Below are 13,630 nucleotides of genomic sequence, written 5' to 3' on the forward strand. Positions count from 1 at the left end.
GCAACTCATCCCTCACAGCCCCTCCCCGCAATAACAATGAAAACAGATTTCGCCTCATCCTCATGTACCACCCCGCCAACGTCCGGGTCCAATGCATCATCCTCCGGCATTTGCACCATCTACAATCTGACCCCACTACCAAAGACATTTCTCCACCCCCCGCCCTTATCTGCTTTCCGGAGGGACCACTCTCTCCGTGACTCCCTTGTCTGCTCCACACTCCCCTCCAGCCCCACCACCCCTGGTACTTTTCCCTGCAACTGTAGGAAGTGCTACACCTGCCCCTACATCTCCCCCTTCACTGCCATCCCAGGCCCCTAGAAACCCTTCCACATCAAACAGATGTTCACCTGCACATCTGTTAACGTGGTATACTGTGTCCGCTATTCCTGTTGTGGCCTCCTCTACAACAGAGAAACCAAGCGGAGGCTTGGAGACCGCTTTGTGGACCACCTATGCTTGGTTCGCTACAAATGACTACACCTCCCAGTCGTGAATCACTTCAACTACCCCTCCCACTCCTTGGACAACGTGTCAGCCCTGGGCCTCCTCCAGTGCCACAACGATGCCACCTGGAGGTTGCAGGAACAACACCTCATATTTTCCTTGGGAACATTGCAGCCGAATAGTATCAATGTGGACTTCACAAGCTTCAAAATTTCCCTTCCCACAAATGCATCCCAAAACCAGCCCAGCTTGTCCCCGCCTCCCTAACCTGTCCTTCCTCCCACCTATCCCCTCCTCCCACCTGAAGCCCCATCCCCATCTCCTACCTACTAGCCTCATCCGCCTCCTTGACCTGTCCGTCCTCCCCGGACTGACCTATTCCCTCCCTAACTTCCCACCTGCACTCACCTTTACTGGCTCTACCCCTGCCTCTCTGACCAGTCTGTCTCCTCTCCACCTATCTACTCCTCTATCCATCCTCTATTTGCCTCCCCCTCTCTCCATATTTATTTCAGAATCCCATTCCCCTCCTCCATTTCTGAAGAAGGGTCCCGACCCAAAACATCAGCTTTCCTGCTCCTCTGATGCTGCTTAGCCTGCTGTGTTTATCCAGCTCTACACCTTATTATCTCAGATTTTCCAGCATTGGCAGTTCCTACTAACTCTGAGTCTTTTTAACCTTTCCTCATAGCCAATGCCCTGGATGCCAGGCAACATCCCAGTGAACCTTCTCTGTACTCTCTCGAAAGCTTCCACATCCTTCTGGTGGTGTGGGGACCAAAACTGACAAAATACTCTAAATACGGCCTAACAAGGGTTTTTATAGCTACAACCTGGTTTGCTGACTCTTGTACTCCATGCCCTGGCCAATGAAGGCAAGCATGCTGTATGCCTTCTTAATCAACTTGGCCACTTGTATTGCCACTTGTAGGGAACAGTGGACCTGCACGCCCAGGTCTGTCTATCTGTTAATGTTCCAAAGGGTTCTGTCATTAACAGTATAATTTACTCCTGAATTTGATCCGCCAAAATGCATCACCTCACATTTGTCAGGATGAAACACCATCTGCCATTTCTGTGCCCGAGTTGTTAAACAATCCATTTCCTGTTTTTCCTTTCACAATCGTTGGCCCTGTCAGCATCTCTACCAGTCTTCGTGTCATCTGCAAACTTGCTGATCAGACCACCCACATTTTTCTCTAGATCATTTATATATACTATAAACAACAGAAGACTTAAGACGGATCCCTGTAGAACTGAACTAGTTCCTGGTCTCCATCCTGAAAAACACCCTTCCACTGCTACCCTTCGTCTTCAATGACCAAGCCAGTTTTATATCCATCTAGCCAGCCCACCCCGAATCCCATGTGATTTCAGTTTTTGTAGCATCCTGCTATGTGGGACTTTATGAAATACCTTACTAGAGCCCATATAAACTACATCTCATGCACCACAATCCAAGAGCACTGCAATACCATGCCTGTGCGCTCACCAGTGATACAAGTACTCATCATTGAGGGACCCTTCCAGGAAGCCCAACTGTGCAACGGATAAAATGCTGCCAGTCAGGAATAGTCCTTATTGGTATACATGGTGAGAGAGAAATGAAAAACACATTTCTGAGGGCACAGCTGCTCCTTCATTGGAAATAGAATCTCACATTTGCCTCTTTACATTGTTACCTGTCTGATCAACTTTTTGTACCAGTATCTGCGAGGATGTAGCTACAGAGGAAACCCATTCTTAACTCCATACAATGTTGACTGAAGTGTTCTATTCTCAGTTTAATGAGGGAGCAACACATGTAGGAAAGCCGATTGAAAATGTTCAGTTATTGAGCAACCGGAAAGGCAAGGAGAAAACAATTTTTAAAAAAGGCGGCATTTGCCTGTGGGAATAAAAAGGACCTGTTGTCTTTTGAGAAACGACACAGTTAACAGCAATCCTTGCACCCAACTCTGAACTCTTGGAAGCAGATGCCAATTGAGTCCTCTCTGAGTGGTTTCTCCTGACCCTGCTGCACTCTATCATTGCTGATGGTGAGCTTCCTTCTTGCCAAGATCTTCACCTTTCCCTGTGGAAGTCTGCAACTCTTTTCCAAAGCCATCAGTTTCAAGCACTTTTTCTTCGCGTTGCTTGTTCAATACACCACATGCAGTTACAAGGGGCGATTGTCAGTAGTCCTCTCACCTCATGCCTATAAACTAATTCTAATCGACAGAATTTGGTTGGTCTGTATACATTTGGTGCTTCCCTAATTGCAAAAAGTACGAACAGAATTCCTTAATCCCAACCGTCCGGATAGCCTTGACTATAAGCCTTAACATGGTCTTTAAAGTTTGATGCCACCTTCCTAAAGCACCCTGCAATCCTGGATGGTACACAGTGAATTTGAATTGTTTTATTCTTGTTACCCATAACTTCCCTGAATAATTTGATGTAAAATTTGACCCTTGATCTGATTGTGTCTCTGTGGGTAGTCTGTATGTAGTAAAATATTTAAAGAACTCTTCTACATTCCTTTTAGCTGTGATATTGCACAATGGAATGGCCTCTGGAAAACTAGTGGACACACCCATTTATTGTCAACAACTACCAATTGACAGGGAAATTTCTGAAGAAGGGTCTAGACATGACATGTCAGCTTTCCTGCTCCTCTGATGCTGCTTGGCCTGCTGTGTTCATCCAGCTCTACACCTTGTTATCTCCAAATGCTTTAACTTCTTTACCTGCTGCTCCTGGCCTATGTGAGTAAACTTCATCTTCGTAAGTAAATGGTTCAAGAAGATGTCACTTGCTTCTCAACCAACCCCTGACTAGGTTGTACATTCTGGTGCAGTATTTTAGCCTCCACCTTGTTTTCCTTTATCACATTAACAAAATTCACTGGCTTATTCTGTTTTCCTGCATCCGTCTTCCCAGAGTTTTTTCCTAAACCACCAACAATGTGACTTCATGTGGCCTACTTTATTGCAGTGAAAAATAGTGGGCCTTTTAACTTCTCTCTTCCCTTCATGGGTTTCCTTTTTACCCTGTGGCAAACTATCTTTATTACCCTAAATGCGATCTACATTTCCCTTACCACCCGAGGGTTTCTGTTTTCTCCAATTTCTCTCCCTTATGGATTGAAATTGATGTTGGAAGCCAAACTTTGATTTATGAACCAACTCTTAATCATCAGCCATTTCAGCTGCTAATCTAGTCATTTAAACTCTTTGCTCTGTCCTCACTACCTTAGGAAGCAAATTTTTGAACTCGTCCAAAATAATTGTCTCTCAAAGAGCATCACACGTTTGATCTATTTTTGATGCCCGTATCTACCTATCGAAATTACTATGTTTGACCTTTCAAACTCAGTGTGTGTTTGACCAGGCTCCCAACCTTAGATTTCTGAAACATTGTCTGTAAGCTTCTGGCGCAACCTCATAAGCACTTCAGATGGCTACCTTCGCCTTGTCTTACTCCTCACATTCCTCCTTTGATAATGATGCAATTACCTCACTAGCTCTAACGGCCAATGTTGTTTGGATCAACAAAACCCATGTGGTCACCGGCCCCTTCATCTATTTAGCAGCTCTCAAGTGAAATGATAAAGGCTTCTACATCCTTCTTGTCAAATTGAGGCAATGTTTGGATATATTTAAACAGATCCCCACCAGGCCTTTGGCTACAGAAATAATGGGAACTGTAGATGCTGGAGAATCCGAGGTAACAAAGTGTGGAGCTGGAGGAACACAGCAGGCCAAGCAGCATCTTAGGAGCACTTCGGCTCCCTTTGCTCTTCCTCATTATCTTCCTCACTAAGCCTACCTTCTACTTTCACCTCCAGCTCCATCCTTTTAGCCTATATTCTGGAATCCTAGAGCCTGGGCTGCAGCCTGTCATGGGCATTGAAATGAAACTGCGTGACCTTACACGGATAGCAGCAGGCAGTGCCCTGATGAGTTTGTGGGTGTATGATTGAGAGATGCCATACAGATCAACCAGGGTTTGCAAATGGCTGCTTCTTGTATTTATCATTTCAATGTCCGAACGTGCAGCAAACATGGGTTCTCTGCTTTAACCATCAAAGTGGTGCTGGCTCCACCCCCACCCAGAGTGTGCCAGCCACTTTCTCATTGCATTTTGCATGGAGAGAATGGAAGGTGATGGATGGGAATGGAGCTCAGAGTGAGCACTACCAGCACTAGGCTCCACTGGCTGACAGATATGTTCCCCTGACAGCCAACTGAGCCCCCACACCCCCTTTTACCTTGAACTATCCCAAGAGCTCATTTCTCGCTTCAGGATGAAGACTAACCACATCATACATCACCTCCAATTGTCCTCCCTGCCCCTGAACGTGGTATTACACCTTAATGAGGCCTCCCAGCTGGCCCTTTAAGTTTCCCCAGTGCAGGCCACAATAATAGTCACTGCCACTAACTGCACTTCCATTGCCTACCATGACATCTGGTGCTGCTCTGCATACCCCTGTTCCTCTTCAGTTTCCCCTCCACCACCCACTGTCCTGTCCCCACTTCTACAGATTGCTTTGTTTTCCAGTCCCCAGCCTGGCCTCCCCTCTCTCTTTTGGCAGCGATCTCCCCATTTGTTCTGGGAGACTACAGCACCCTACACCCACTCTACTTAACAATCGATGGACTATATTCGTCCCAGGCCTCTGACTGACTTTGATGAGTAGCCAATGGACATGAGTCCAGTCTTTGCAGCTTTGATATGAATTTACCAGATACCCAATCTGGCACCGACGCCAATGTCTACTTCGTATGATGCATCCAGAAATATTGCTGAATTTTAATGAGATGAGTTCAGCCATTAACCAGGTGTTTAACTATAATCCCCATTAATTTTCAACTCGCTGGCGCCTGGTAAGAAACCACAGCTCCCTCATCAAAAACATAGAAGTTGGAGTGAGATACTCCCGACATTGAAAGAAGTCATGACAAACTTTTTGCCTGGTTCTGTCACAAAACTCACTGCAGCCTGCTTCACTCCAACCCTTATAAGATTCTGACCTTTCTCTTAAATACTAAAGGAATTTCTGTCTATGCTCTAGGATTTGTTAAATTCAGAAAGGAATAAACCTGACTGAAATTATACAATTCTCCTGATTGTTTCTGATAGCTCTACGGCACTGACTCTGTCCAGACTGTGCTCAGAATTATCTCCTGACCATTAATGGCCCAATTGGCTGTGGCCAGTTCCCTGGATTTTGTGCAGAATGTGATGGTCTGGGACTCCTGACTGTCAGTGCCCTCCCTTACTGAACCGAAGATGACTACGACCAAATCCTGACATGACTGTTTTACTGAGCAGTATATGTTTGCTCCACAGGCAGCTGGTGATGCTGTTAAAATGACACCTTGGTGTTCTGTGCATTGCGATGATTCCACCCGAACATCTCAGGCAATTCCCTGTGAACGATGAGTGATCTGTGAGTGGCTACACCATAAAAACTTGTACGGCCTTTTACTCTGGTCAGACTGCCAATATGCTTTGACTTGATAGAGGTGTTTTGACTTGATAGAAGTGTACAAAATATACAAAAGAGGTATAGATAGAGTAGACAGCCAGAGACTTTTTCCTACGGCAAAGGTAGCTATTATGAGGGAGCATAGTTTTAAAGTGAGTGGTGGTAGATACAGGGGAGATGTCAGAGATAGGTTCTTTACTCAGAGAGTGGTAGGGCCGTGGAACGCATTGCCAAAGAGGGTAGTGGAGTCGGCCTCATTAGGGGCATTTAAGCAGCTGTTAGATAGGCATAGGGATGATAGTATAGGTAGGGGTGGAGGTTAAGTAAACCTAGGCTTAAGATAAAGATTCAGCACAACATCGTGCGCTGAAGGGCCTGTACTGTGCTGTACAGTTCTATTCTATGTTCTATGCTGAAGCATGGTATGGCAGGGCAAGGATGCTGCGAACTGAAGGGTGGGACTAAGTGACCAAGCATTACGAGAGCGAGCAAGCAGACCTGAGATGTAGCCTGGTCCAGAGCATGAGCTGGATGCCTGTCTGTGAGGGCAAAGTGTCTCTGCAGCAGCCCTTCAATACTGGTTGTTGGTGTGCTAGTGCTGTTTGGTCATACGCAACATTGAGGTCTTTCAGAGCCAGCTTTGATATGAATTTACCAGATACCCAGTCTGGCACCGGTGTCATGTTTTCTCAATGCCTACTTTGTATGATGCATTTAAAAATATCGCTGAATTTTGATGAGATGAGTTCAGCCATTAACAAGGTGTTTAACTATGATCCCCATTAATTTTCAACTCGCTGGCACCTGGTAAGAAACCACAGCCCCCTCATCAAAAACATAGAAGTTGGAGTGAGATACTCCCGACATTGAAAGAAGTCATGACAAACTTTTTGCCTGGTTCTGTCACAGAACTCACCGTAGCCTGCTTCACTCCAACCCTTATAAGATTCTGCCCTTTCTCTTAAATACTAAAGAAATTTCTGTCTATGCTCGAGGATTTGTTAAATTCAGAAAGGAATAAATAAACTGATACATCCAATTCCCTTCCTTTACTGTTTACAATCAGTTTTTTTTAACAAGAGAATTGTATTTTTAATGCAGTCAATATAAAAAACTGGCGATGGATCTTTGTGGGTGTGAAAACAAAGATTATTTACTCACACACTTAGTCAGAGTCTGAATGCTCTATCAGCCACACAGTCACACACTGAAAAAATATACAATTAAAGAAGAATGCACTTGTACACTTCTGTAATTTATTCCTGAATTGGGTCAACTGACTACATGAGTGAAAAAGGATGGAAAATTAAAGAACAGGATTGTAGTATCCTTGTGATTCAGTGAGGCCTCCTTGGGACATAACCATATATTACCAGAGCCCTACAGCTCCTCTAGAGCTATTTTAAACCACCCATTTAGACATTCTGTGGCACACGTCTGTGAATATGTGTGATGTAAACCTGGCAGGGACACATTACTACACAACAAGACCCAAAGGACTTTCAGTTTTCTTTTACCTGCCACCACACTTGCAATCGAATGGCTTTCCCGACGGCCAAATTGCATGTGGCAATTTTCAATTACTAATCACCGCCATTAAATCACTCGCATTTCCAATTGTGCATTTTATGTGCCAAGCCATCAAGAATAATGCAACAATGGGCCTTCTGGTAATAAGGAGTGAAGTAACACATTGCAGGTGCTTCCTCTGCTCAATATATCTTTAAGTCCATCAAATTTAACCTTCTGTTGCAACATGTAAAATAATGACACATATTGGGCCTTTGATATTTAAAAGACGTACATAACACAGTTCCCAGATTAGTAGCATCAACCTCATGTGAATGCTTTTGCGTACGGAAATGTGCTTTGTACCACATTTGCTTGCCCTATTGAATGGATCATGTGGTAATAACCACATAATGCAGACTAATCTTGGGTAAGACAGGAATTTCTTGCAGGTTTACCCAATGCATGAGCAAGTGATAGTGTGAAATGCAGTTCACAGGCAATATTAGGCTATAATTTAAAATAAGTAAAACTGATAAAAACTAAAAAGAAAAATAAGAAAAGAGATATTATCAAAATGGTGAGAGTTTGCAGAGCTCTGTTGTGCATTGTGATCTGTGTGTCCCAGTGCATGAATCACAGATAGTTTGTATGTAGTTACAGTAAATAATCAGAACAGCTAATAGAATGCAGTGGTCTATTGAAAGGGGGATTGAATGCAAGGGTAGGGAGGTTATGTTTCAGTTATACAGGGCATTGCTGAGACTGTATCTGGAGTAATATGTGCAGTACTGGTTACTGTGCTTACAGAAGAAGGTTACTGTGTTAGAGGCAATTCAGAGAAGGTTTACTGGACAAATATTTGGAATGAGTGAATTGCCATTTAAGGTGATTTAATTAGAACATGTAAGATCCTCAGGAGACTTAACCAGGTGGATGTGGAAAGGATTTTTCCTGTTGTAGAAGAATCTAGAACCAGGGATTCATCATTTAAGACAGAGACAAGGTAACACTTTTTTCTCTCCGAGGGTTGTGACTCTTTGGAATTTTCTTTCTCTAAAGGCAGTGGATGCAGAATATTTAAATGATTTTAAGGCAGAGGGAGAAAGATTCTTGATTGCTGAGGAGATGAAAGATTATCAGAGGTATTCAATAATGTAGAGTTCGGATTAGAATTAGATCAGATGTCACCTTATTGAATGGCAGTGTAGGCTTGAAGGGCTGAGTGGCCTATTCCAGTTCCTTGTTTGTACGTTTGTATGAAAGTAACATATGGCAGGCTTTCTAAGATCAACAAATTGGTGCCTGCTTTGCTTTCCAATTCTGTGAAGTACTGGCACTGCACAGATTATTTCTATTATTTTATGCTATCGGGTAAGGTAATTTACATGTTTGTCACTACCATAACTCATGGTTATCAGGATCTGTATATAATTATAGAAACAGATTGTTATAAAAGTGTGAAGACAGCTGTGAATTTATTTTTATTCAATGATTGATTGGCTTTATTGATAAATGTTATTGTCGTGTGTACTAAAATATAGTGAAAAACTTTGTCAATGAGCTGTACAGGCAGATCATAGCAAACAAAAGATGTACAGACGTAAACGATTTAGAGACATGCTGGTTACATTGCTGGTTACATTATTTGACACTAGGGCCCATTCAACAGTCTGATAATGGCCAGAAAGAAGCTGTTCCTGAACCTGCTGGTGCATGTGTTCAGGCTTCAGTATCCTCTGCCTGACAGAAGGGGTTGTAGGAGATCATTACCAGGGTGTGATGGGTCTTTGACGATGTTGGCAGCCTTTCTGCAGCAGCGAGCTGTATAAGTAGAGTTCATGGAAGGAAGTTTGGCTTCCCTGATGGTCTGGGCTGTGCACACCACCTTCTGTGGTTTCTTACAGTCCTGGGCAGATCATTTTCCATACCAGGCCGTTATGCACCCAGACATTATGTTTTCAATGGTACATCGGAAGAAGTTGTGACATGCTAAATTACCTGAGCTGCCTAATGAAGTAGAGGCGTTGTTGTGACTTCTTGAATGTAACCTTTACATGGAATGTACAGGACAGGTCATTGGTTATCGACACTCCAGGGAATTTGATGCTGTTCACTCTCTCAATCTCGGTTCTATTGATGTAGATGGGGGTGTGTTCTCCTCCTTCCTTGCTGAAGTCCATGATCAGTCCTTTCGTTTTGCTGACGTTGAGAGACAAATTGTCTTCATTGCACGACATCGCCAAGCTCTCTATCTGCCTTCTGTATTTTGACTTGTTAGATATCCATCCCATTATTGTGGTGTTGTCAGTGAACTTGTAGATGGCATTTGTTTGGAATTTGGCAACATAATCATAGGTGTGCAGGGAGTACAGTAGGAGGATACATCCTTGGGAGGCTCCAATGTTGAGTATTATCGTGGAGGAGGAGGTGCAGTTACTCATCTTCAGCCTGAGGGCCAGAAAGCTGAGGATCCAGATGTAGAGGGTGGAGCCAAGACCAAGTCATGGAGTGTTGATGTTATATTTGACAGTAATAACTGCTAATTTGATTAATATTGATATTTGATTAATATAAAATGAAATCATTATGATAGTAACAGATAAGTAGAACCCATACCTATGATCACTATTTCTAATAAACAGAATTTACTGCAATGAGATAAAAAAAGTAGGATTTTTTTAACATTAACTTTGCCACTCATTAAATTTCCCATGATTAATACTTGAAGGAATGAGAATCACATTTTTAATTTATTTAAATAAGTTATTTAATTAAAATCTGTCGGTCCTTAGCAAATGTCATAGTTAAATTGGTACTGATGTAATTACATTTAAATTTACATTTTCTGGTGATTTTGCTGGATAATTAATTGCAAACTGAGCAATCTGTTGAGAATCATAAGAAGTTAAGGGCAAGGTAAGATTTTCCAAATTCATGGGCATTCATGGGGTTTAAGGTGAGAGGGGAAAGAGATAAAAGGGACCTAAGGGGCAACTTTTTCACGCAGGAGTTGATTAGTGTACAAAATGAACTGTTAGAGGAAATGGTGGGGGCTGGTACAATTACAACATTCAAAAGCAATATTCTGGATGGGTACATGAACAGGAAGGGTTTAGAGGGATATGGACCAAATGTTGGTCCAGGACTATGAGGACTAGATTAATTTAGGATATCTGGTTGGCATGGGCAAGTTGAACTGAAGGGTCTGTTTCTGTGCTGTACATCTCTATGACTCTGCTTGATTGTGAAGTTCAGTATCTGTTGAGAGAAAAACACCAGTAAGTTTAATTTGAATTTATTGATGTGTTTAACCTACTCAGTGAGGAATGCCCAGAGACTGTTGTTAGCTCATTTGAACTCAAGAGAAACATATACTCTCATAAGAGCAAGTCTACAATCAAGCATGATATAAATCTGTTAAAATTATAAGAAGCTATTGAGATATCAAGTTAATCTAAAGATACAGAATATTACCACTATCTAATATAACTGGCTGCTCCTATTATCAAAGAAAGCCAGAACATTTCGAGAAAGGCCACTTTAAGTTTCCTAAAAGAGTGGTTGCAGTGTGGATTATACATTACAGATGTCCATATCAGCCCTACAATTTTATTTTTGTCTCCGACATGGCAGAGGTATTTTTTGACCAAGCTAACCGATAGGAGATCCCCAACCAGTATTACACTAATGCTTTGGCACCAAACAGCCAATTGCACATGTGCATGCGTGTCTGATAATATTTTAGCTGGGCCTCCAATGAGACCTTGCTACATGCTAAAATGTCAACCATGCCTTGCTCCTTCACAGGAACCTTTTGTTGCCCAAGTCACCAAGCTGCTTCAAAGAAGCCATCTGAAAAAGTGGCAATCTAGTGGGAGGCAAATGCATTTAAATGGGTGCTTTTGAAATTAAAGTGGGTGATCAAAAGTATTAAGAAAGTAATATCAGGCAGAGCCTAATAGGGGTCTGATCAGCATGGGCTATGATAGGATTTATGGCAAAAGCGAACAAAAATTTCAGTTAGGTGTATCTTGATGTCAAAGTATCTTGTTCCATCTTTTATGCTATTCCGGAGTGCGAGCCGAATTTCCCGATGGCAGGTATGAGTTGTTAATGAACAAGGATTATAACTTGTTATATGTGGCTCAATTCACCTCATAAATACTTAGCATCCCTTCTCAGTAAATGCCCTGATATTGCTAGATGTTAAGAATTCTCAACAAAGAAGTTAGAGTGGGTATCTAGCAACGCCAGCTGCAACCACTCTCTAGGTTGTTCAGCACCAAATAGCATCCCAGGGCACAATCCATGGGTACCAGCCATATGTACCGTACATTCACTGAATTGGCATCTGATGTTTGCCAACCCCTCATCATCATCATGGCACCTTACTGACCCACTTGCAGAGATAATAGGAACTGCCAATGCTTGAGTCTGAGATAACAGGGTGTAGAGCTGGAGGAACACAGCAGGCCAGGCAGCATCAGAGGAGCAGAAAAACTGACTTTTCAGGTCTGGACAGTTCTTCAGAAATGGGGGGGGGGGCGGGGATGCGCCTCTGAAATAAATAGAGATGGGAGGCGGTGATAGAAGGTGGATAGTGGAGCAGATAGGGTGAGAGAGAAGACGGACAGGTCAAAGAGTTGGGGATGAAGCTAGTAAAGGTGGATGTAGGTGGGAAGTGGGGGTGGGGGTTGGTCAGTGAGGTGAGAGGAGCGGATAGGTGGGAGGGAAGATGGACAGGTCAAGGAGGTGGGGATGAGAGGGGGTGTCAGGCGCACAAGCAACTAGCATTAAAAGGCTGCAGAAAGGACACTATGTGTACAGGGACAGCTCCCGGACTCGACCTGGCTGCATCTCGTTGCTTCTTTCTTGCTTTTTCAAGTGCTTGTTCATTAAGCGCCTACCTAAATACACATGGCATCCATGCCTTGCCTTGTCATGCCAACTGATGCTGTGCACAACCAGACGACTTGCCTTGCTGCTCAGCATTCCTCAGTCAAGGGGGTATACACCTTGTTGTACAGCAGTGAGATTCGTCAATCTCCTGCTTGCACAATGTGCCAGCAGCTAATGTGACAAACACACAGCGTGTCCGGCAAGCAGGCAGCGATGTCTCAATGACGTAGGTCAGTAGTCCCCACCAAAGTTGCTTAAGGCACCCATCAGTCAGGGGGTCCAAGCACAGTAAGTCATTCCAGGCATTCACAGTGAGGTGTTCACAAAGTTGTGTTCCCAAAGGTTCTAAGGCTAATATTCCCTCTGAAGTGTCAGTATCTTCGTTGGTGTGCGGTGCATGAAGCAGCCTTGCTGATGCTTCCTCTGAGACTTCCCTATTCTCATCCTCAGAGGTCAAAGAGATTGCTTCTGGCAGAGGAGGCCTGATTGTGGACATCCTGCCAGTATCTGCAAGATGTAAAAGTGAGAAGGCATTTATGGTTGGTGATTAGAGTGGTACATAATGAATGAGACTGACAGTGGAGTTACTGTGAGAGTTGCAGAAAAATGAGGAATGGTACTTATTGATAGATGGTTCTTGGATATTTTGACATTGCCATAAGAGTGGACTTGCTTTTGTCCTGTGAGAATAAGGATATTTATAGGGGCTGAGGATTTGAAAGTAGGGTTAGTCTGGGCCCTTTCTGCCCTACTGTGAAGTTTCTTCTCCTGGAATAAAGGAACGGGTGTGTTTAAGTGAGATGATAGTCAGTGGCACACCTCCGAGTGTGCGGAGTTGGTGTGGGACAACGGGGGTGATGGTGGTGGTGAAAATGAGTGAGCGAGGGTGTTGCAGGCAATAATGGCGGTGGCAGAGGATGATCCTCAGTGGAAGGTAGGTGCCATGGCAGAGATAGAGTGAGTGTGAGGTTTGCAGAGGGAAGAGTGCAGCACTTATCCTGGCAGAGTAGAAAAGCCCATTGACCTTCATACAGCACTGTTGGCTGATCCTCTACACCGTTAAGATGGCACTGATTTGGGTGGCAACGCAGACAAGGCTGCCAGAATCTTGGTGTTGTGGCACCCTCTGCTGGTCCTCCAGCAAGCGTACACCCTGACCTTGCATTTCAACTAGGAACTCCAGGTCCTTCTTGGAAAAATACAGCACCATCTTCCCCTTCTCCAGTAGGTTCTTTATTCATTCATGAGATGACAGGCATCACAGGCCAGGCAGCATTTATCACCCATCCTCAATTG

Source organism: Stegostoma tigrinum, chromosome 2, assembly GCF_030684315.1.
Source record: "Stegostoma tigrinum isolate sSteTig4 chromosome 2, sSteTig4.hap1, whole genome shotgun sequence".
In the NCBI taxonomy this organism is placed as follows: domain Eukaryota; kingdom Metazoa; phylum Chordata; class Chondrichthyes; order Orectolobiformes; family Stegostomatidae; genus Stegostoma; species Stegostoma tigrinum.